The sequence below is a fragment of the Acanthaster planci genome, linkage group LG06 (assembly GCF_054643075.1).
Source record: "Acanthaster planci isolate LZ-2023a linkage group LG06, COTS_SCS, whole genome shotgun sequence".
In the NCBI taxonomy this organism is placed as follows: domain Eukaryota; kingdom Metazoa; phylum Echinodermata; class Asteroidea; order Valvatida; family Acanthasteridae; genus Acanthaster; species Acanthaster planci.
Genome location: NC_141782.1, coordinates 6,556,112 through 6,580,281, shown reverse-complemented (window position 1 = coordinate 6,580,281; position 24,170 = coordinate 6,556,112). Strand labels below are relative to the sequence as shown.

Genomic DNA, 24,170 nt, shown 5'->3' with positions numbered 1-24,170 from the left:
CCAGGCTGCTGGGCATTACCGGCATTTTTCACTCTCAAAAGTAGTGATAATCCAGCATTATTTTGAAACCGTATACCAGGGTTTGGGGTATTTAGAGCAAGCGGATTACCACCGGGGACAAAAGCGCTCCACCACCGCAGCGATGAGCCACACAGCACCGCTGCATGCTAATCTGGCCCCTATTGAAAAGAGGTCAGCAGTGCACTGAGCCAGGTTCGTGAACAAAAGACAGTTGTATAACACCGCACAATCTGGGCTCTGTTTACAAGGCTGCAGGCCTGGCTGAAATATTCGGGCGTCAATGAAGGTCACCTGTCAACTTAGAGCAGTGCCTAAAGATTACTCCGTGCGGCTATAAACGACTGTTAAATGGAATGATGAATTGTTGAAGGATTTTGAAAACGGAAAAAATGATAGTCATGCTGGCCCAGCATCCTCAACGTTGAAAATTGCCCCGGCACGAAGTGGTTTAAACAGTGACTGCAGGGTGAATAAAGAGAGAGAAGATGGCAGCCCCCATGAAAAGCTAAACCAACGTTTGGTGTGTCCATTCCTTTTGTCCCATTTACTGGGTAGAAAGAACTCATAAATACAACATTAGTTTTCGTCCTCCCAACCCCAATTAATATACCTATGTTACTACATTGGCTACAGGATTATCCTGTTTCCCAGGATGTTGCAATTTTAAGTAATGGTTTTACCAGTGGGTTTAGGCTTAATTACAGCGGTCTACGGGAGGCTTGCAATTCTGTTTCGGCTTATTCATCACCTTTCTTTTCTAGAAGGTGAATCCATCAATGATTCCATTGATAAGAAGCTTTGTGCAGTTCACTACACCTCCTTCAATCGGGCAGTACAATTGGTAGTAAAAATTGGCTGTGGTGCATGGCTTGCAAAAGCTGATATAAAATCTTCATTTCGCTTATTGCCAGTTTCTCCTTTAGATTATAACTTGCTTGGTTTTACATTCCAGGGTATGTTTTATTATGATCAGTGTTTGCCCATGGGTTGCAGTATTTCTAGTGCACTGTTTGAGAAATTTAGCACATTTTTGGAATTTCAAGTTATGTCAGTTTCTGGTTCAGCAAATGTTACCCACTATTTAAATGACTCCCTGTTTGTTGGCTCTAGGGCGTATGACTGCACGCGGCTGTTGCATTCTTTTCAATGGGTTTGTGCGAAGTTGGGCGTCCCTCTAGCTGCTGAGAAAATGGTGGTGCCTATACAGGTCATTACTTATTTGGGTTTGGAGATTGATACCCTGTAGGAACAAGTACGCATACCGAATGATAAAGTGCACACTACGTCTGAGCCCATTTGTACAGTTTTGGGCAAATGCAAAGTTTCCCTTCAAGGTGTTCAGTCCCTCATGGATTCACTCAATTTCTTCTGCAAGGTAGTTCCCCCGGGCCATGTGTTCTTGCTGCGCTTAACAGCACTCAAGGTTTACGCCGCCCACATCACACTGTTCGCATTTCTCGCGGTGCCTGCTGTGACTTGCTCATGTGGCTAGAGTTTGTTACTAGTTACAATGAGTATTCAGTATTTTCTAAGAGTGATTGGCAATCTAATGATGCGCTTGATCTTTTTACTGATGCAGCAGGTAGTATTCTTCTTCTATTGTATTTTTGGATTTTTTCCCGATATTGGTTGCTTTTCTTTGCTGGGACCCGCTGCTGGCTGGTTGCAAGGTACATTTTCACACTGACAATGTTGCTGTTATGCACATCATTAACAAGAAGTCCTCCCCTTGTCCTCGGATCATGTAGCTTGTAAGCCCCTTTGTTTTGAAGTGCCTTCAATTAAATATTTCGTTTAAGGCAGTGCATGTTCCAGGCCAGCTTAATGATATTACTGATGCTTCATCCCGCTTTCAGATGACCCGTTTTTGCAAAGAAACTCCTGGCGCCGAGTTGGCTATGACCCCAATGCTGGGCCGGAATTTATTAAATGGTGAGGTTGATCACTTGCTCGCTGCTGCCATAGCTCAAAACTCCTACAAGACCAATATGAAACAGGCTGGAGGGCTTTCTGTTGTTTTTCAGCAACAGCCACTTTGGATGTCTGCCGCTTTATCGCATGGTCTGTGCGCCAGTTGGCCCCAGCTACCATTGCAACATATGTTGCAGGCGTTGGCTATTTCCACAAAATTTGAGGGCAAGCTGATTCCACTCAGCATTTTTTTATCACCAAATTGCTGGAGGGCTCGCACTGGGACAATCCATGTAGAGACATGCGACTTCTCATTTTCTTGCCACTTTGGGGAAATTAACAGGGGTTTTGGGAACGATTTGTACATCCATGTATGAGGCCTCTATGTTCAAAGCAGTCTTTCTGAGTGCATTTTTTGGTTTTATGCACATAGGGAAGTTCGCAGCGCATTCCAGACAATGGGAGCAGAGGTCTCTGTTGACAGAACAGGATATTCAGTCCTGCACTCGGGTGCTTCACTATCATCCGTAATCGTTTTCTTTCAGCACTCTAAGAACAACCAGCGGGGCCCTCCCCAATCCATTTGCTTGATGCCTTCACCATATTCTGCTCTCTGCCCAGTGCAGACTCTGTCAGATTTTGTTGCATTGCTTCCACATGGCGCCGTAGTTTATTTCTGTCATTTTGATGGTTCCCCATTGACACAATTTAATATGGTCCACGAAGAGCAGTGCAATTTTTGGGGCTTTCCCAGCAGTGTGTAAATGTTAAACAGTTGTTTGGTGTCTCTGTTTGAGGTGTGAGTCTGAGTATAAACCATGTAAATGTACAGCACAAACAGCTATCTACACATGGAGTGCACATGTACATGTTTTGTATACTGCAATGTACTTTGCACATCCAGTCATAACTGTGTTTCTGGGCCATCACAAAAATACTATAGAGTAAATCCAATTTGTCTTTCATAACATGTGCAAATTTGGTCCAACATCACTCATGTTAAATTGATGGATTTCCAATAAAGGACTACATACTAAAGAGGAAAAATGTTAATTTTCACAGAGAGATTGATTTTGTATGTGGACTATAGGGATTTCATTGAAGAAACTTCATGTTGAATGCATTCTACACATGTTTTTGTGTGCAGGAATTATGAGGCAAAAATAAAAATTCTTTCAAGAAATTATATTCAGATGTTTTTAGAGCCTTTTGTGTCCTCAAAAGGGAAAGAGTCATATTTTGTCATACATCATATTGTGACACTAGAAAATGCACGACAAGGATGGTGCACATTTACTGGTCTGGTTCTTTTAATGGTGTTGCTGCATTGCGGGAAAAGAAGAACCCCAGCCTTGGCTATCTCAAACTTCTAAAGAACTTGATGCTAGATGTAGTTATTTAGCAGGGTGAACTCTTACTGTTTACTTGCTGAAGACTCGGTGTGCAATGAAACAAGGACAATGTGCTACACAGGTGCCTAGAGGGGGTCACTAAATGAACTCACAAGGTCCTAGACGGGGTCTCAGAATGAACTCACAAAACAGCTGACTTGGCACAGCCAACTGAGGGCGCTAGGCAAATAACATAAAAGGTGACCTGTCACATTTTCCCCTGCTTTACAGGTTGGCGTCCCGATAACCAGGCCATCTAATACAACTAAAAATAAAAGAAGTTAGTTAATATTAGTTACATACACATATATACAAGTAATGTCGTCATTGCGACTGAACACCTGCCGACATCTGGGCGAGCAACAACTGGAAGCGGCTGATGTTGGCTAGCACCTGTGGGTCAACGGTTGGAACTGGACGGGCAGGAGTCTCTGATATCACAGCTGATTCTGGCAAGTGGTGGGGGTTGCTATGATATCCTGCCCCGCTGCGGCCTGTCCTGCGGAGCTGTACTGGCACTTCCGGAATCACCTCGTCTCCAAGGGCCTCGGGCTCAGGCGTTTCACCTTCTGGTTGAGGTTGGCATACGCTGCAGTGGAGTCATCTAATTGTGCTGTCGGGAGTGCAGGTGCTTGGTCTTCCGCTAAGTCGGCTTGGTGCTGCTGGTGCTCCCCTGCTTTTTCTGAAGCTGAGGGTCTGTCCTCCAGTACTTCTCGATGATGCTCTCCTGCTTTTTCGAAGTCAGGCTCCTCCACAGTCTTGGTTGCAAGGGTGGGCTTCTCAACTTGACCTCCATCCTCGAGGATAACAAGGATGTTGTCTTCATCATCGGAGTGGACTGGTGGAGCTGGGGTTTCCTTTAGTGGCAGCTGATCGTGCACTTCGTCTTCTGCAAGCACCATGTAGTGACCATCTAAGAGGTCTCTGGGTTCACTGTCTTCCGCTGACCTTCGCCATCCACAGGAGCAATGACATAAACATGTGCGGTGAGGTATGGCCTTTTGACCACTTTGTATGGCTTGCTTCCCCGTACGTCTTGGATTTTGCAGCAGCCCTTGACTCCATGGTTTTGGAGGAAGACCTTCGCCCCAATTTGAAGACTTTCATTCGTGGCCTTCTCGTTATGTCTCACCATTCTTCGATGGGCTTCCGTCTCAGTCTTCTCAGATGCCAGTCTTAGTGCCATCTTCATCTTGGTGTCATGATCAGCAATCCATTGATTGAGGTTAGGGTCATCATCACCTCCTGGGTCTGTTGTTCCAAGCTGGTGATCTACAGGTAGTCGGGGCTCTTGTCGAAAGAACAGGTAGTATGGCGAATACCCAGTAGATGAGTGTAGTGTAGCATTGTAAGCATAAATGAGCTCGGGAAGGAGTTCTGGCCATCTACGCTTTTTGTCTGGTGGGAGAGTACGCAAACGGTCATGGAGTGTACGATTAAATCTTTCGCACTGACCGTTGCCCTCGGAGTGGTATGGAGTAGTGCTACTCTTTGAAATGCCATACATCTCACACAGTTCCCAGATGACACCACTCTCAAAGTTCCTCCCTTGGTCGTTGTGTAGTCGGTGGGTACCCCATATCAGAAAAACCACTCTCCCACCAGCACGCGAGCAACAGTCCTTGCCTTCTGATCTTTACAAGGTATCGCCTGAGTGAATTTGGTGAAAACGTCAGTTAACACCAACATGTTTTCGACATTGTTGCTGCCTGGCTCGAGGACTGTGAAATCCATAGCGAGAACTTCAAGTGGTGGCTTAGCAACTAAGGAGCCCATTGTCGGATGAAGGTCCTTCCAGCTTTGGCTAGGGTACACCTCTGGTATTTCTGGCAGTACAGTTCAACGTCACTCACCATTCCCGGCCAGAAGCATCTGCTGCATGCGAGTGCCAGCATTTTCTCGACTCCTTGGTGCCCAACTCGATCATGGAGTGATTCCAAAACCTGGTCTCGGAGGACAAGTGGAAGGATAATCTGGGACACATCACAGCCGCTGTCTCTTATCATCCTGAAGAGAACCCCATCCTTCACCTGAATTTTATCTCAGAGCCTTAGCAGTTTGCGTGTCAGTTTCTCTTCCATCAATAACTGCTTGTGCAGTGGCCTTATCCCTTTCTTCAAGTAGTAAAGGAGCCAACCAATATACTGGTCATTCTGTAGTAAGTGGGCCATCTCCACAGGTGGTATTGTAGGTAGGGTTGAAGTTGCAGTAGGTGTCGGCCTATCATGTCTGGCATGAACTTCACTAAGTCCTGCTTCAGCAAGGATGGTCAGTAGCTCTTCAAGCACTTCATTTGGAACTATCGTGGACATTTGGAGAAAGGGTTGGCTGCAGTACATACTTCCTCACACCGCACATTCTCTGGCTCAGCACCATGGACAGGCTGAGAGCATCAGCATTCTTGTTGCTTTTTCCTGACCTGTACCTAACTGTGAAGTTGAATTGCACTCAGCTGCCCACCTTATCTCTGTAGCTCCCAACTTGGTATTCGTCTGCAGGTAGCTCAGAGGGTTGTTGTCTGTGTAGACTGTGAAATTTGCACCAAGAAGGAGATCTCGAACCTTCACGGTGATAGCCCATCTCAAAGCTAACAGTTCTAACTTCATGCTGCTGTAGTTTTTCATGTTTCTTTCACTCCCTCGGAGACCTCTGCTGGCATAGCCTAGAACGACACGACCATTCCCCTGTTCTTGGAAAAGCACTGCACCAAGTCCCAGATGGCTAGCGTCCACTTCCAAGACGAAAGGAGCCTTGAAGTCTGGGTAGCCTAACAAAGGGGCACTGGTCAAGAGTTGCTTCAGCTGATTGAAGGCAGTCTCACACGCCTCAGCCCAGCTTTCTTCCGCCTGTCTTTTATCTTTGCAGAGCCACCCAGCATAGCGTGGAGTGGGGAAGCAACTTTGGCATACTCAGGGATGAAGCAACGATAATAACTGGTAAGCCCCAGGAAACTTCGAAGTTCACCCTCTTTTGTTGGACCTTCCCACTCAGTAACGGCGCTTACTTTCTCTGGATATCATGCCCCAGGTAGCGAAGTTTTCGGGCTTCACTTTCAGCCGGAAGTCTTGCAGACGCGTGAGAACCATCTCCAGCCGCTCAAGAGTCTCATTGAAGGTCTTGCCAAAGACCAGAATATCATCAAGGTAGACGATGAGTGACTGGAAGTTCTTATCACTGAATGCTTTGTCCATGAGACGCATGAAGATGGCAGGGGCATTGCACAGCCCAAACGGCATTCGTGTGAACTTGTACAAGCCACCTGTCCCAACGCGAAATGCTGTCTTCTCAATATCTCTTTCTTCAACTGGAATTTGATAGAAGCCGTGAGCGAGATCCAAGCTGCAAAATATTTGGCCCCATTCAGAGTATCAAGGGCTTCATCAATTCGGGGGAATGGACATGCATCCTTGTGTGTCTTCGCATTGAGTGCCCTGTAATCTTTCACACAAGGACAACTGGTGATGCATAAGGTTTGAGGACTCTTGTATCACTCCTCTGTCCAGTGATGCTTGAATATGATCACGTACTTCAGGCCAAAGATGAGGGGGAATTCTTCTGTGTGGTACCTTCACTGGTAGATCGTCAGTGGTGATGATTTGGTGCTCAACCTTGTTATAGTAGCCGATATCGTCATCGTCCATGCTGAAAACTTCAGTGTACTTAGTTATCAGTGCTGTGAGATCCTTCAGCTGACTGTCACTGGCATCTTTCCCTATCTGAATCCTGGACATCAGATCAGCAGTAGGGTCATCACCCACCTCTATGTGTTGAACGAAGGCTTCATTCTCTTGTTTGGGAGCATGCTGTGTAGTGCTTTCGGGAAGAGTCGGGGAAATTGATGCAACTGGTGTTTTGGGTTGAAGATAGACATCATCTTGGCTGTAATTGGCAATCTGTTCCGGTCCTGTGCCGCTTGCATCAACGCTGACAAAGACCGGGGCAACTTTCACACCCTGGGGGAGATGTTTGCCATGTGCTTCAAGCTGCTCAACAATGGCTTGGTATGCAAACTTCCCAACAGTTGGCCTCACGGAGCAGTTAATAACGTGGAGGGACATTGCTGGCACCAGAACTGGTTTCTGACCAAGGATGCGAACATTCCCAGGCGTTTCTGGCTGGACTGAAGCACCCCTTACCTCCTCATAAAGTGCAAGCACATGGCCCCATTCAGCCTGTTCACCGTGCTTGCCAAAGGTCTGCAGAAATCCCAGTCCACTCTCCTTCTGAAGAGTGTCCCTCATGTCCCGGAAAATATTAGAGCCGATGACTCCAGGTATTTGGCGCTTCCTTTCTGCCATAGTGGGACTCTCCGTATCTTTAACTACCACAAATCCTACTTGGTGAAGGGTCTGCCCCAGTGCTTCAAGTGGTAGCTCAACATAGCCAATATAAGGGATGGCAGTGCCATGGGCACCCGAGATGTGAAGCAAAGAGTGTATGTCGACTAATTCTGCATCGGAGAAGTTCTCTTTGAAACACGACTCAGTCAGTGTTGAAACCTGTACTCCAGTATCTAGAAGACATGTCACCTAGGTGCCTCCAATTTTCACTCTAACTATCGGACTGTCTCCTACTGCTTTCCCAATGATTAAGCCATTGTCCCTCAATTCTTGTAGGCCTGTCATTTGGCTCTCAATGGCAGACCTCTTTAGTTTAATGGCTGTTGGGATGTTTGTTATTGATGGGATAAGTGCTGGGGATAAAATGCTGAGAGGACTGCTGGGGTGCAAAGTGGGGGGGGGTTGACTTGATGGGCCTGAATGCTGGCACCAGGATGCTGCTGTGGTTGCTCTACCGGGGGAGCTGCATGAGGACAATCTCATCGCAGGTGTCCGGTGGATTGGCAGATGTAGCACCAGCGGGGGCCTCGATTCAATGGACGTATTGGTCGTTCGCATTGCGGGAAAAGAAGAACCCCAGCTTTGGCTATCTCAAACTTCTGAAAAACTTGATGCTAAATGTAGTTATTTAGCAGGGTGATCTCTTAGTGTTTACTGGCTGAAGACTCAGTGTGCAATGAAACAAAGGACAATGTGCTACACAGGTGCCTAGAGGGGGTCACTAAATGAACTCACAAGGTCCTCGAGGGCGTCTCAGAATGAACTCACAAAACAGCTGACTTGGCACAGCCAACTGAGGGCGCTAGGCAAATAACATAAAAAGTGACCTGTCACAATATGTATAGTCCTATATCTGCTGAGCGGAAAGCTTCAGTGTACAGGTGCAAATAGTGAATGTGAAAGCCTAAGGCCATTATACCAATTAAATTAGCAGCATAGTTTTTACAAATAAAAATGACTAATTTTATTGCAAGTTTTACTTAGGGCCAGTGACCATATAGACCCGGTTTGAAAAGGTCCCCCCCCCCGGTAAGCTGGCCCTGTTGCAAAAACCCTTTCATACCAGCCTGGCTACTGGCCTGGGATGCTGGACTGGTTGTTGATCTCAAACTTCTCCATCCTGGGGTCTATTGTTTGCAAGTACTGGTACATGTACATGTAATCTATCCCAGAAGAAACCTGCTTGTGGTTTTTAATCCTTCAGCGCTATACAATAGAACCCTTTGCCGGCAGAGATCAAAGCCCCTGCCATGCGATTAGTAACACCATGGGACCATTAGTCATCATCGCGTTTGATCTCCAAACGTATTACGGTCGAGTACTCTCGCCAGCACATGTTTTCATTGACTTCTGCAGGGAACCTCTACATCTTGCAGAAAAAAATCAACCATGAAAACCTAAGTTCACAAACAATACTATATTCAGTCATGTATTTCCCAGCCACAGTCGCTTTTAAAATACATTGCAGTTCAATTTGCCACTCCTGAGTTAATGGATATTGATTTTTGTTTGATTTAATATGTACACGTATAAAGAAGCTGCTTTCAATCAAATTTTTTTTTCCTGGGACTTAATTATCGCCTCCATTAAAATAGATTATGTCCAGAGTTTCTTCGTGAGCTGGTACTGCAGATTCATTTACACCTAAAAGAAAAGAAATGTTTAAACAAACAACTCAACAAAACAAACTCAAGTACCAAATCATTTTAGAAACTTTTCACCTTCATTTCCAGTTCCAACGTCGAATGCTCTACCGATCTGTTTTACCAAAAATAAACACAAATTATAATTTTAAAAATGGATTATACGGGGAACTGTTTTCATTTAGTCTCCAAAACGTGATAGTTGACATTTCCAAAATGCGACATATTAAACATCTGACCAAATTGTCCAGAAAAAGACTTTTTGATGGTTCTGCCTTCTCTGCGCAGGGTGCAATGTCTACAAAACGTGGAAGAAAACCATTTCATGAAAAGTTCCCATCTCTTGTGTAAACATTGGTCAACACACTTCAAGAACACAGTTTGGCGCTCATCAACGATCAAAGATGTGGTCCTCGATTGGGGTAACTGCGCGTCAGTTGAAAATGGAAGTTGCCAAGAAAATCTCCGAGTTACGCATCAGTACCAGAAGTAACCAATGCCTGCTCATCCCTCCTAATCGGCAATATACGGCAAGTCACTGATACCATGCCCTCGTTGATGCCAAGGTCGGCGTAAAACAAAATGATATTGGCCTTCATCATCATGTGTCACATTACTGTCGTGCTATGGTAAATTATGCCCTTGAAATGGTTGCATGCTTCAACAGTGAAGTTTCCATGAGGTCTGCGGATGACAAAAACAAGCTTCTGGTAGGAACTGGCCCTTGTGTTGACAGAAGAACGAGTTTCAAAATGTACTTCATGACTAACGATTCCGTGCACTATACCGATTACAACTTTGCAACACGCTATAAAAATCATACCAAGTGGTTACATGCAACTTTTCAATCAGCCATCTTCATCAACAAGTCAAAAGCGATCAAAATCGGTTAGCCCTATGAGATATGGCACGTTTTGATGCCCCAGACTGCGAAGATCCACTTCTGTGCCGCTCACCACCAGCATCAAGATATCGCCGTGACAGCCTAGGCCGTCTTCACTTCAAGTATCCAAGAACAGGGCCCCTGACTGTTTGCTTGCAAGGAAACAAATTCTCTAGAGCATCAGTGTGCAATCACTATGCTGATCTTCTCCCCTTGCTGAGAGATGTTCGGGAGAGAGATGACAAGAGCGCTGCCTTCATAGTATTGGATAATGGACCCACTGGAAGAAAAGCAGTTTGAAGGTGATCATGATGATGGGGCGACTCTGGCAGGATCTCGGATTGGATTATCTCTCCATAGTGTCATACGCACCTGGGGACAGCAGATTCAACATGATTGAGCACAGTTGGGTGCCAATGACGATGTGGCTCACTGGTCTACAGTTAACCGACAAAGTCCCTTGGGAGGACAAAATGTCATCAGAACAGACATCACTGTCAGAAGCTGAAAAAAGGAGGAAGGAGGCAGTTATCCTAGACACCGTCATCGATGACGTGCAGCGTTGCCTGCAAGGCAGATCATTTGACAGCTTCCCAGTGTCGACTGTTGCGGTGAAGTCATTAGCGAAACCACCTACACTGATGAAGCTGAGATCGACAACTTGTCGGATGCCAGAACAACTAAAATTAAGAACGATACATTATCTGCCCAGGCAGACGAATACCGGATCTAGCGAAACATTCCACTCAGTGTTCCTATCAGCTGGAGTTTGCCAAATGTACAGACAGCAAGTGCCAGCACTGTTCTAGAAAACCCATTCATGCCAAAAAGCTGATGAAATTTGGAAGCATGGTGGGTTCAATGGGGCCTGCTACTGGACAAAGCCCTCCATTCATGGCATGCCACAGCCTAGCAGTCGGGGTCGAAATAATCCCATTGTGAAGGGGTTAATTAATATTTTAGTTGGTAATCAACACCAGAGCTGTGCTTGTTGCACAAAAAAATGGGAAGAAACCAGCTATTTGTGGTGTGGACAGCAGAAGGCGAATATCGGCAATATCAGAAAATATTGGAAAGGCGTGTGGGCTTGGTGAAAAATTATTGGCGAGGGATGCTCTGTTTTCTTCAAAACATTTTTGGACTGAAAACCACGGTTTAGTCAAGATTTTCTTGAGAATTTATAGAAATGTCAAAATCAGAAGGGACGATATTTTCATGTTACGGATCGGAGGGGAGCTGGTAATGATTTTTTGACTGGGGTGGCCAGTTTTTTTTGCCGAGTTATGGAACACAATGTTTTGTTAGTTTCCTGGGGGGACTTTGGTCTTGAGGAATATTTTGGGGTGGGGGAATCAAGCGAAAGATTTCTATGTTGGGTACGGGAATGGCAAATGTCCATTGTTCGTCTCTCTCACAGCACTTGACACAAACGGCTTGATTCGGTGAGGGAAAACCGCAGTGCTGTTTGACTGAATATGCATAATTTACTGAAACACCTTTCAAAATTGAATGGCCGTGCTGATCGACATGTTGCTTTCAAAAAAACTTGTGCTAAATAGACAGGTAACAATAAATCTGCACTCAGCCGGTGCGCAAAAAAAAAGTCTTAACCAAAATTGCATAACATCCGAGCTTGTATTACATTTTATTACATTTTTCCCTCATAGGAATGTGCACAATTCAGTCGGGACTGGCAATTATGCTTGTCTAAACTGGAGTCTCCTCTTACCCTAGCTCGTATTACCGTGAGTCGACTATAAACCCTTTGTAAAGCCAATTAGTGTCATTTTAAATGGATACCATGCACATGAACATTTAGGGACTTGTTAAGTTGTTCGCAGTATACATGTGCATTTAACGGATCTTGTTTTGTGTTTCTATTCTAGTCAAACCATATACTGCATACTGCATACTAGATTACACATGCAACAGTACACATCCATGTGCACTCTCCATGTTCTGTTGTATCGCCATCTAAAAAAAAAGCCATACTGCACTCCTGTGATTATTGTGCTGCATCCTGTGATCAATACATATTCTGCTGTCACCTTCCAACTCATATGTGTCTGATTGCTGAGCCTTATTTTATTGTGGACATGTTATTTGAACACTGATGATCTGTAGGGTGAAACGTACATTAGTTCGATTTGAGCTACTTGTACTTGAGTCATCTGTATGATTTGATCTACATGGATTTTTAGTACAACGTGAACTTCGTGAATCATTTCTATGAATATTCAGTTTAAACTGGAAGACACTATGAAGATTACGGTTTGGTGACGCACTTCCCTCCATCACACTTGGGTCAAAGGTCAACATCGACATCAGACATGGCAGACAAACCAAATAAAACCACATACTACCTCCGAGATTGAGGATCAAATAGCAGAAACAATTCATTTTAATGATTCTGCAAGCCAAGTTGGACAGCACTTAAATGTGAAGAATGTCACATCCAATGCTTCAAGTGCCCAACTATGAGCAGTAGCAGAGAGAGCTGCTCTTGAAGCCAAGGCAACTGCTGAGAAAAAACAAAACAGGAACTTTCGCAGGAAGAACCGAAACTTAAACAGAAGCGCAGACAAATTGAGCTGGAGGCACTAACTGCCAAGGTCATTGCTATGGAAAAAACATTTGCTGAGACCGAGGCTCTTGGGGCACAGAATTCACCACCTGTCCAAATCTCGACACCACATATCAGCCGTTCACTGATTATCCATCAATTCCCAGTCATGAACCTGTTGCAGATACAAATGCGGACATCCTTCCTGCTTCTAATCCGCCACCATCCATCATTGAAGCTACACACGTTGGAGACATCCTCACTCAGATGTTGAACAATCGTCAGCTTCAGCAACAGTCCCTCGTCGATTTCCTATAGTTGCCAAAGACAGAACTGATGACATTTGATGGGGATCCAACCAAATATTGGATCTTTAGTAGAGCATTCGAAAATGCTGTTGACAAGGTGTCTGTGAGTGATGCAGCAAAGCTTACATGACTTCAACAATAGTGCACTGGGCCCACAAGAAAACTGATTCAGTGTTGTGTTATGTGTTGTGTTGTCAGTTTCAAGGGACAGACAGACATGTTTGTGCCCTTATTGTAACCAGAGTCACGGGCTGTTCAACTGCAAAGGCTGGCTTTGTTCGACACGAGTATCTCTGTGTCGATTGCCTTCGACCAGGGCACTAGGCAAGAGACTGTAGCAGAAACATGGTGCCCAGTGGGCACGAGACGTCGTTATGACGTCTTAAAGACGTCTAATATTGACGTCTTATTAAGGTCTTTTTTGAGTCGTATATGCAAAGCCAAAAGACGTCAGCATCCTGAAAAGTAAACGACGTCAGTGGTCCGACTAGAAAAAGACGTCAGCGTTATGACGAGTAAAAGACGTCAACATCGCGACTAACAAAAGACGTCAACATCGAGACTAATAAAAGACGTCAACATTGAGACTAATAAAAAGACGTCAACATTGACACTGATAAAAGACGTCAACATTGCGACTAATAAAAGACGTCAACATTGCGACTAATAAAAGACGTCAGCATATTGAGCAGTAAAAGACGTCAGCATTAAGACGTCTTTTATCCATCAAATATCAAGGAAAAAAGACATCTGCATTGAACGAGTAATTTTTTAAAAACTTTTTTATGATAAAAAGAAGTTCACATGCCTTAACACGCTGCCTGGCTATAAAATAAATTTTGACTGAAGCAACTGTTTACAACTAAACAATTTTTTTTATTTAACTCTGATTCTTTATATTATAATAACCTGTTAGCACACTTTGCTGAAAATGATGGTCTACACAAATATTATGTACCAATAATATTTCTGGTAAATTCAATGGCTTTGGACGGACCATTACAATTGCACCCAGCACGATCAAAGTGACGATGAAACAAGGTACACTTGTGTTTACACTTCCTGGATAAAAGCAGTTAAAAGGTTTTACTTTTACGGATAAGGCAAGAATGGGAAACATTAAGCACACAGTACATGTACATGTAGTATAAGCCATGTAACTGAATATTTGGCAGAACAAAACATTTCCAACCAGGCAAGACTTAGTAAAATACGTTTTAGATGTACATGTAATGGCATTTATGAGAGGTAGAAAAACAGACATCAGTTGATGAAAAGATGTATGCTTGTACTAATAAGACAATTCAAATCGAGTTGGCTTAGAATTTAAAAAAATGGAAATATTGAACACCTTTTGGACAAAATTTTGTCTCATGCAGTGGTTTGTCAAATTTTTAGAAAACAGACTATCCTGGAACAGGATGATCTATTCAGTTACAATTTAAATTACTGTACGTGTTTTAATCCTGCAAACAATTTTACCATGCCCTCCCCCCCAAAAAACGATCAGACGTGTAATTTTGTTATAACCGTACTTTAAACAGCCTTCATTGCTTCAACCTGAGGAAATAAACCTGAAGAAACAATGTACATATTTTACTTGAACAACAAAAGGTTTAAAGTTTCAAATAAGACCCAATACAAAAATAGGCCTTATGCTCATTAGTTAAATATCACCGAAATATATGAAACAACCAGGAAACAGGCCATCTGATGCACTAGACTGGTCGCACAGTTATCCGGTGGGCATGCCTGCTGAATTACTCAGGGCTCTTGGTTTGTCTCTGGTAGGAATACTAAGCTTTAAGTACTTCGCTATTCGTTGTCTTACTGCAGACACTGTTGTGCCGCGTGATGCAACACTTCCTGCAAATGTTAGACAAATAAGACAATTTATTTTTGTAAAGTATAAGGACTTTGGTGGCAGTAAATAAACCGGTCCTCTACCATTGTTTACACCACGTCTGAGCTGAAGTGCGCATGTTCATTGTGATTGAGAATGAAAAAGAATTTTTCTGCCACCAACTGTCTCGAACATGTCTACATCGAGTGGCCAATATTGTACATTGCATCACATACATGTACTGCCATTACATTTTTACCGTTTAGTCTCACCAATACAATGGTATAACATTTAATCTTAAAAGGGTAAATTAGACTTATTGACACTGTTAGTATTTGCCATATTTGATGACGCTGAAGTATGGGCACTGTGGCAAGCCCAGATGCTCCTTACTGCACTACGACTGCGAGTCTACGTACAACTACGAATAAACACTGTCTGTGGTCCACCCATGGAGGTAGGAAACAACCGTGGCCAACCCGGTTGACTGTTGAGGATTAAAATTATTGCGTTTAAGCCTGACCTCTGCTTCACCAACAATGCCCATACGTAACAGAATTACAGTTTATAAGCACTTACCTTTTAAGGAAGGGCCTAACCTGTCTTACTCTTCTTTAAACGGACAAGCTGCTTGCAGCGATACTTGTACATGTACATGTGTACTCGAGCTCTCTTAATTCAAAGCATGGACAAAATTATGAAGTAGTCTGGTTCCCTGACCTGAAGATCTTTATTCCATTTGAAATACGTGTAGACGCCAAAGTCAATAGACCTAACCGTAGTTCTGGAAGCCCGTTTTGACTTTTGGACATGACCTCAGTCTTTGCCATCGCTGGTTCCAGTTGGCATGCTCAGAGTCTCCTCGGAAGGCTGGAACCAGCTAAGACTAAGCCAGAGCCACTATAGTAGGGCGGTGCACACGCTCGAAGCCAGTCGTTGCTTGCGAGCAAGCAGGCAATGAAAGAAAATAGCCTCATCCATTCTAAATGTAGGGGTATTTTAATGTCATGTTATTTTAAATCAGACGAGGGGGTTGAGGGTCAGTTCCACTGCAAATAATAATAAATCACAAGCAGGTGTACTAAACCACACTCGCAGTTCCTCTAGTGTTAAAATTTCCCTGTAAACTGGACATTCGCACTATTGCTTTCCCACACATCCCTCTTGACGAATAGATGAGAACAGTCAAACAGAACAGTCACCTGCGGCCGCAGGCGGGATTTCGCAATACACTGTATGCCGTTGCTCTGTCGGACCTTCCGCGGTAAAACCGAGTGAGAACCGGCCAAATCCGAGACAAACCAAAAGTCACCGTGCAAAATCTTCATAAAAATATCTAAATCTTTTTCTGTTGTATGTTGACGATTTGATAACGACTGTAAAATGACGTCGTAAAGACGTCGTGTGTTTCATGTATTGCTTGTTGAAGAAAACAATTCAAACAGAGAGAAAAAAGACGTCGTTAAGACGTCGTCTTCTCCTTTCACGGTATGTGTGGTACCGATGATTCGATAACGACTGCAAAACGACGTCTTAAAGACGTCATGTTTTTTTGTGGTCATGGTTGCTGGAGCAATGTTTCTAACCGAGGATAAAAGACGTCTTTAAGACGTCGTTTTTTTGTCACGACCACTTTACGACACACGACCACATAACGACCACAAAAAGACGTCTTTCACGCGTCGTGTGCCCACTGGGTGTGTACTGTGCCTGGATATGGGCTGAAACACACAAAATTGCTGCACCGTATCCACGGCGGGAGTGCTCCAACATCCTTGAGTGTTGACCAGGTGCCCCAGACAAACCAGCCAGGATGCAGTGCCAAACCTATCGTTGAAGTTCATGCTCCAGCAGTGACACCCCAAGCTAACGTGGCCTGTAGCTCCACTTGGGCCAGGGTTGGAAAAGTGGCTCTACCCATCATACCAGTGAGAGTGAGAGATCATCTGCATTCAGCCAACTTCGTCACCACTTATACATTTTGTTCAGAGAAGCTGATCAGAGAGCTTGGGCTTTGTGGTAAACCTGACACCATGAAGCTTACCACCCTCGACAACCATGACATAACTGCCGGCACCTTCATTGTGAAGCTTGATGTCTCTGATATAAATGATGACAAGCTCATCGTAATACCGCATGTTATGACCAGGCCAAACTTAGGGCCGGTGACCATTTAGACCCGGTTTGAAAAGGGCCCCCCCCCCGGAGCTCGCCCTGTTGCAAAAACCCCTTTCATACCGGCCTGGCTACCAGGCCTGGGATGCTGGACTGGTTGTTGATCTCGAACTTCTCCATCCTTGGGTCTATTGTTTGCAAGTACTGGTACATGTAATCTATCCAAGAAGGAACATGCTTTGTGGTTTTTAATCCTTCAGCTCCATACAATGTTACACTAATCCGCTTAGACCCCCTATTCATCTGTGGAATCATGGTGGGGGAAGCTTTCATCAGGGACTTTGAAATGCTGATGTGCAGACAGGCCTGATACCGGCCTGGTCTAGCCTGAATACCGGGCAGGCATTATACAGGGTGGGCTACCGGGGGGCCCTTTTCAAACCGGGTCTAAATGGTCGCCGGCCCTTACATGTTGGTGACAAGAATTTCATCGCTCAAGGCGAGCTTTACTGGTGGTCACACCTGTCTGGTATTGTCCTGCCAGATGTTGACACTGAGGAAATCAACCTCCTCATTAACCAAGACAACACTTCTGCTTTGTTGCCAAGAGAAGTTCATGAGGGTAGTGATGGAGCACCCTATGCTACCAGAACAATTCTGGGGTGGGCCGAGTGGACCATTTGATGCAGGTCCCTTAAGCCGAATTACTTCTCTCTTCATTGACACAGGCACCAACCAACAACATCAAGTAGAGCAGTTTTGAAGCTTAGACGACAGTGATGCTAGCACTAACAAGCTAAGTATGTCAGTCAGCAACAGGAAGGTCATCTCCATTTGGGAGAAGTTGCTATCCCGTGATGGAGGGCACTACAGTGTGAATCATTCCTTTCAAAGCCAGACTACCGTACCTACTCAACATCAGATGACTGATGGAAAATGTTGACATGAAGGAGATGTACATTTCTGGAGTTAAGGATCTAATTGACCAGTGATATGCTGAGGAAGTACCCCAAGATCAGTTGGACAGGGCAGACGGAGCTGTGTGGTACTCACTGCGTCCCCCGGTAGTGCATCCTCATAAGCCAGGAAAACTTGGCAAAGTTTATAACTGTGCTGCCAAACATCAAGGCATGTCATTCAATAAAGCAGTACATCAGGGACTCAACTTGACAAACAGGCTTGTTGGCATTCTCCAGGAGAGAAATGCGCCAATGGCAGACTTCCAAGGCATGTTTGTCCAGGTCTACGTTAATGAGCCTGATCGTGATGTTCTATGTTTCCTGTGGTGGAAAGATGACAATGTGGCCATCACTCCCAAGACATACCGTATGAAATCTCACCCGTTTGGTGGAGTATTGTCATCCAGCTGAGCCAATTTTGCTCTGAAACTCACACTGCAAGAAACATGGGTGCCTATGATGTCAAAACAACACAACACAGTTGACAAAAATGTCTACGTATGTGACTACCTAACATCAGTTGCCACAGAGCAAGAGGTGGTAAAGCTCATCAGCCAGCTTCGAGAGGTGTTCGCTCTTGGCGGTTTCTGCCTCACAAAATGGATCAGCAATTCTCGTAATGTGCTGAGGTTAATTCCTGGATCACAGCGGGCAAAGATAGTTCCATCGTGGGATTTTGATGACGAGATGATGCCTGCAGAAAGAGCTTTGGGAGTGCTGTGGGACATTGAGGCTGATGCATTTACGTTTGATGTACATGTGAAGGAGAAGCCACAGACACGATGAGGTCTTCTGAGCACAATTAGTTCAGTGTATGATCCTCTAGGATTTGCCAGCCCATTTGTACTCACCCCCAATGTACTCTTTCAGCAGTTATGCAGAATGAAGATTGCATGGGATGAACAAGTCCCTGGTGACATTGCGGAGCAGTGGGTCCGATGGGTGAATGACCTACCAGAGCTTCAGAAATTGTCAATTCCCCGTTCCTTCAAGCCGCTCAGTGTTGATGCTGTCATGTCATGTCAGTCCCCGTCGTTGGGGGCGGTATCCGCCACTCCGCTTATCGGTCGTCTGGACCCATATGATCAGATTGAAGATATTCGGAACTACATCAAACGTCTCAACTTGTATTTTGTTGCCAATGACATCCCTGCGGCAAAACAACCGGCAGTTCTTTTGAGTGCAGTTGGTTCTGCTGTCTACAAGACTGTCAGAAGCCTAGCTGAACCAACTCCAGTATCACAGAAGGGCTACAAGGACCTTTGCAAGATGCTAGTATTGCACTATGGCCCAAAGCGTCTAGTTGTAGCGGAACATTTCAGATTTTACAAACGTGATCAACACATCGATGAGTCCATCGCTCAGTACGCAGTTGCACTACAGAACTTGGCCAGCCCCTGCCTATTTGGGACATTTCTGGATGACGCCTTGCGTGATCGCCTGATTTGTGGCCTCAGCAGTGAATATGTTCAGAAACATCTTCTGACCAAGGACGACCTCACTTTCCAAAAAGCCTTGGAAATTGCTAAAACTCTTGAGACTGCCACCAAAGATCTCTGTGAAATTGAAGGAACTCACAACACCACAGCTGTTCAGGCAGTACATCGACCACGACAGAAAGCGTCTAGCACTCACACACCAGAACCCAAGCCCTGCACCGGACAGGTCAGGTGTCCCAATTGCGGATATGACCCAAGTCATGCGCCATGCCCAGCTAGAGGCCAGCAATGCAAGTCCTGTCACAAAACCGGACATTTCAGTAAAGTTTGCCGTTCCAAGTGCAAACACATGCGAGCTGTGAGTGCACCCAATGACACTGAAGATGACACTGAGTTTTTTGTCGGTGCAGTCTCCGGCGACAATGGCCAATCACCAACTTCATGGCGCCAGACCATCGCAGTCAAGGATAAACCCGTCAACTTCCTGCTTGACACCGGATCCGAGGTTAACATACTACCGTTCAATGTTTACTGCACTTTGAAGCTCCACAACCCGACCTTGCAGTTCACACCCACAACCCATCTGTGTGGTTTCTTTGGTGGGAAAGTCAAACCGAGGGGGCAGAAGTGTCTGTCCTGTGAAGTCAAGGGCAAGTACCATGTACTGACTTTCCTTGTTATTGACGGTGGTGAGCCAGTTTTGGGAAAACCTGCCTGTGTCCCTTAACCTGGTGCAACGTGTGTACACCTTGATAAATGACGATAGTGTGTTTGAAGGAACTAGCTGCCTTCAAGGACCCCCAGTCCAGATAAAGCTGATCGACAATGCCACACCACACTGTGTCCATGCCCTCGCCGCATCCCGCTGCCCTTGCATCAAAAGCTGAAGACAGAGCTGGACAAAATGGAGAAACATGGCATCATCTCGCGCATCATGGAGTCTACTGACTGGTGCGCCCCAATTGTGATTGCTCCCAAGAAAAATGGGAACATCAGGGTTTGCGTGGACCCGCGACTGCTGAATAAAGCCGTGGCCAGAGAGCAGTTCACCATACCTACCCTGGAGGAAGTACTTGGTAAAATTGCTGGTGCCAAGGTGTTCTCCATACTCGATGCCAAGCATGGGTTTTGGCAAATCCCACCCCATCCTGACAGCCAGAAACTAACCACCTTCATCATGCCATTTGGCAGGTTCTGCTTCAATCGCTTGCCATTTGGCATAACGTCAGCACCGGAATTGTACCAGAGGATCATGAGCGATCTGCTGGTTAATCTCCCAGGAGTCGTCATATACATGGATGATGTCCTCGTAACAGGTGCAATGCCACAGGAACATGATACTCGTCTCCATCATGTTCTCCAAATTATTCAACGAGCTGGGTTGAGGCTGAACAAGGACAAGTGCAAAATTGCACAAGAGCAGGTGAATTTCCTTGGCCATCGACTTGGTAAGGAAGGCATTCACCCTGACCCTGCCAAAGTAGACGCGATTCTGCAAATGTCGCCGCCTACAACAAAGGAGGAAGTCAAACGTCTCAATGGGGATGGTCAACTGGCTTTCTCGCTTCATACCACATGCAGCTTCTACTGCAGCACCGATCAATGACCTGATGAAGGATGACACAGAATGGACTTAGGGGCCCAGCACAACTCACCTCATTTCGACAACTCAAAACTCTGCTAACAACAGCCCCAACACTTGCATACTACGACCCCAGAAAGCCAACCATGGTCAGTGCTGATGCCAGCAGTTATGGTGTCGGTGGTTGCATCCTGCAGAAGCAAACCGATGAGTATTGGAAGCCTGTCGCATATTGCTCCTGAAGCCTGACACGTGCAGAACAACGATATGCACAAATCGAAAAGGAGCTACTGGCTGCTGTCTGGTCGTGCGAGCATTTCTACATCATCTCCGAGGTCTCCAAGTGACGCTCCAGACAGACCACAAACCCCTTGTATCACTCATCAACCAAAAGGACTTGTGCGATGCTCCCCTGCGTTGCCAACGACTACTAATGAGACTGATGATGTACAACTGCTATGCAGAGTATACCTCCGGCAAGAACCTAGTCGTGGCTGATACACTCTTGCGTGCCCCTCTCCGTCATGACAACACTACCAACTCCAGCGCAGATTTGGAAGAAGAGGTTGAAGCCCATGTCCACCTGATCACATCACAGTGGCCAGCATCTGATGCAAAGCTAGTTGAAATTGCAGCAGCCACCAGCCATGACCGTACTCTGAATGCCGTCATTTCTTTCGTCAAAGATGGATGGCCAAAGTACCACAAAAATGTTGAGCCAGAATTGAGGCGATTCTGGGAAGATCAGGACAAGATCAGTCTAGTTGGGGGTATCCTCGCATATGGTGACCGCATTGTGATACCACAGAGCCTGAGACAACAAATGTTGCAGAGAATTCATGAGGGTCATCATCAGGGCATCTCAAAAAGCCGACTCCGAGCCAATCAAGCCCTGTGTTGGCCGGGTATAAGCACCGACATAGCCCAATATGTCCAATCATGTCCAAACTGCCAGGATATACAGCCATCACAACGAGCCGAGCCCCTCATGCCCACACAATTACCACAGAGACCATGGCACCAAATTGCCTACCTCGTGGTAGTAGACTACTTTTCCCATTGGATAGAGTTCCATCACCTCCACACAACAACTGCCAAATCCATGATCAACTTCATGAAGGCAACATTCGCAAGATACGGCATCCCTGACATGGTGGTGACTGACAACGGTCCTCCATTTCTCAATTTGACCAATTCGCTCACGAGTACAACTTCCAACATCTCACCTCAAGTCCCCACTACCCACAGGCCAATGGACAAGCAGAGAAGGCTGTACACATTGCTAAGAGACTGTTGAGTCAAGATGGTCCAGTCCCTGCTCTTATGATGTACAGGTCCACTCTACTGCCTAGCCTTGGCCAGAGCCCAGCAAGTCTCCTGATGGGAAGAGAGTTGCGCACCAATCTTCCAACCCTGCCTTGCAATCTTCAACCCAAACAGATCAACTACGACAAGCTAAGATCTACAGACGCTGTCAACAAGTCGAAGAGCGCATGTAACTTCAACAGACGACATGGTGCCAGAGACCTGGATCCATTAACACCTGGAGACAGAGTGAAGATACAAACCAAAGGACAGTTGAGCTCAGAAGGTGAAGTTGTACACCACGCTGGAACACCTCGGTCCTACATCATCAGCATTAATGGCACCAAGTACCGTTGAAACGACGTCACATCATCCTGCTGCCCAAACCATCACTAGATCCAGTCCTTGACATCGCCACACCATCCACGGATCCTCAACCCCCAGAAGCTCGACCCACTTGAGTCACCAGAGCACCAGTTTGGCACAAAGACTTCATCATGTCTGGACACTAGACTTGTCATATATTCTAACAAGATAATGTTTTTATATTTCCCAACCATTCAGAATCATTCATCAAGAGCACTCAAACGCACAATTCCAGCTAACTTTTTATTGGACTCTGAATGGTATCAACATGTGTATTCTGAAAGATATTCAGACCTCATGGGAACTCTCAGCTAAACAAACACAACTCAATCCAGTATAGAAACTCTCGAAATAATCTGATTCAAAGAGCTGAACCTGTAACTTTAGTCCAAGCTGTTGCATTCACTTAATTGTTTGTTAAGCAGTTTCCTTTCAGAAAAAAGGGGAGATGTTGTAATAAACGTTTGCGCCCATGTCACGAACTACATGTTCTGCCCGCCCGCTGAATAAAATCATGTGCAAACATGGCGGCCCGCATGGCGAACCCCAAGCGGTGAGTTCACCCCTTTGTGTCTCATTTCTAGTCAACCTAAACCCAACTTTATTACAGCTTTCTGCTGCTGTTGTCTCTGTCTAGCTGGACGAGATGATACATCAGAATCTGGCGCTACCACTACAGGAGAAAATCTATTGGTGCGGCAGCATGATTATTCAGTATTATTTGAAGAATGATGGGTACTAGACCCTTGTAGCCAATCATGTCACAAGAATTTTGGACCATTCAACCCCGCAGCAAGTGGCGATACGTCGATTGTAAAGCCAGTCCAGCGGCTAATGTTTCACGTGGCCGTATAGCACATGAGTTGATTGGAAGTGAGCACTGGGTGTGAGGTCTACAATTCCTACTCCGTGACGAATTTCACTGGCTGCATCAAGCAGATTTTGGTACTCAATTGCTATCAGGTGTTCTGGAGGAGAAGGAAAATCCTGTGACTATACCACATGTGCTGCTAAAGATGAGCCAGATAGCTTTGACAGGCTGTTTTGTCACTACTCTTCAAAGTATCAACTTCGCAAAGGTGATTCTTCATGTGAAGTCGGCACTTCTTGCCAAGATTCGGAACACCAATGGAAGTTTTTATTCATTACAGCCCTTAATGGTTGATGAAATGCAGCTCGCAGAGAGGGAAATTATCAAGCAAGTCCAGAAGACCACCTTCAATGACGTGCTGCTCATGTCTGGTGGTTATCATCGGCTGACACCAGCCAAATCCAGTGATGGCATAATTCATGTTGGTGGACATCTGAGCAAAGCCAGTCTAGACCAAGACGTCAAGCTTCCTTCTTCCGAAGAAGCATCCTGTGACAACATTGATCATTCGACACTGCCACACCTCAACAGGTCATTCAGGAAGTGAATGTAACCTGGAATTTTGGCACAAGTGAGAGTCAACAGAAAAAGAAAAAAAAATTGCGAACTAAATTTTTATTTCGATTCCAA

At 45.3% G+C, this 24,170-nt stretch overlaps 1 protein-coding gene and 1 pseudogene across 4 annotated transcripts in view; both read left to right on the top strand.

Moving 5' to 3' along the window:
* The window catches only part of LOC110979986 (uncharacterized), a 137,494-nt gene that overhangs the window by 83,071 nt on the left and 30,253 nt on the right, over positions 1–24,170 (top strand). The window lies entirely within an intron of this gene.
* On the top strand, positions 8,931–11,110 carry LOC147798778 (uncharacterized; annotated as a pseudogene).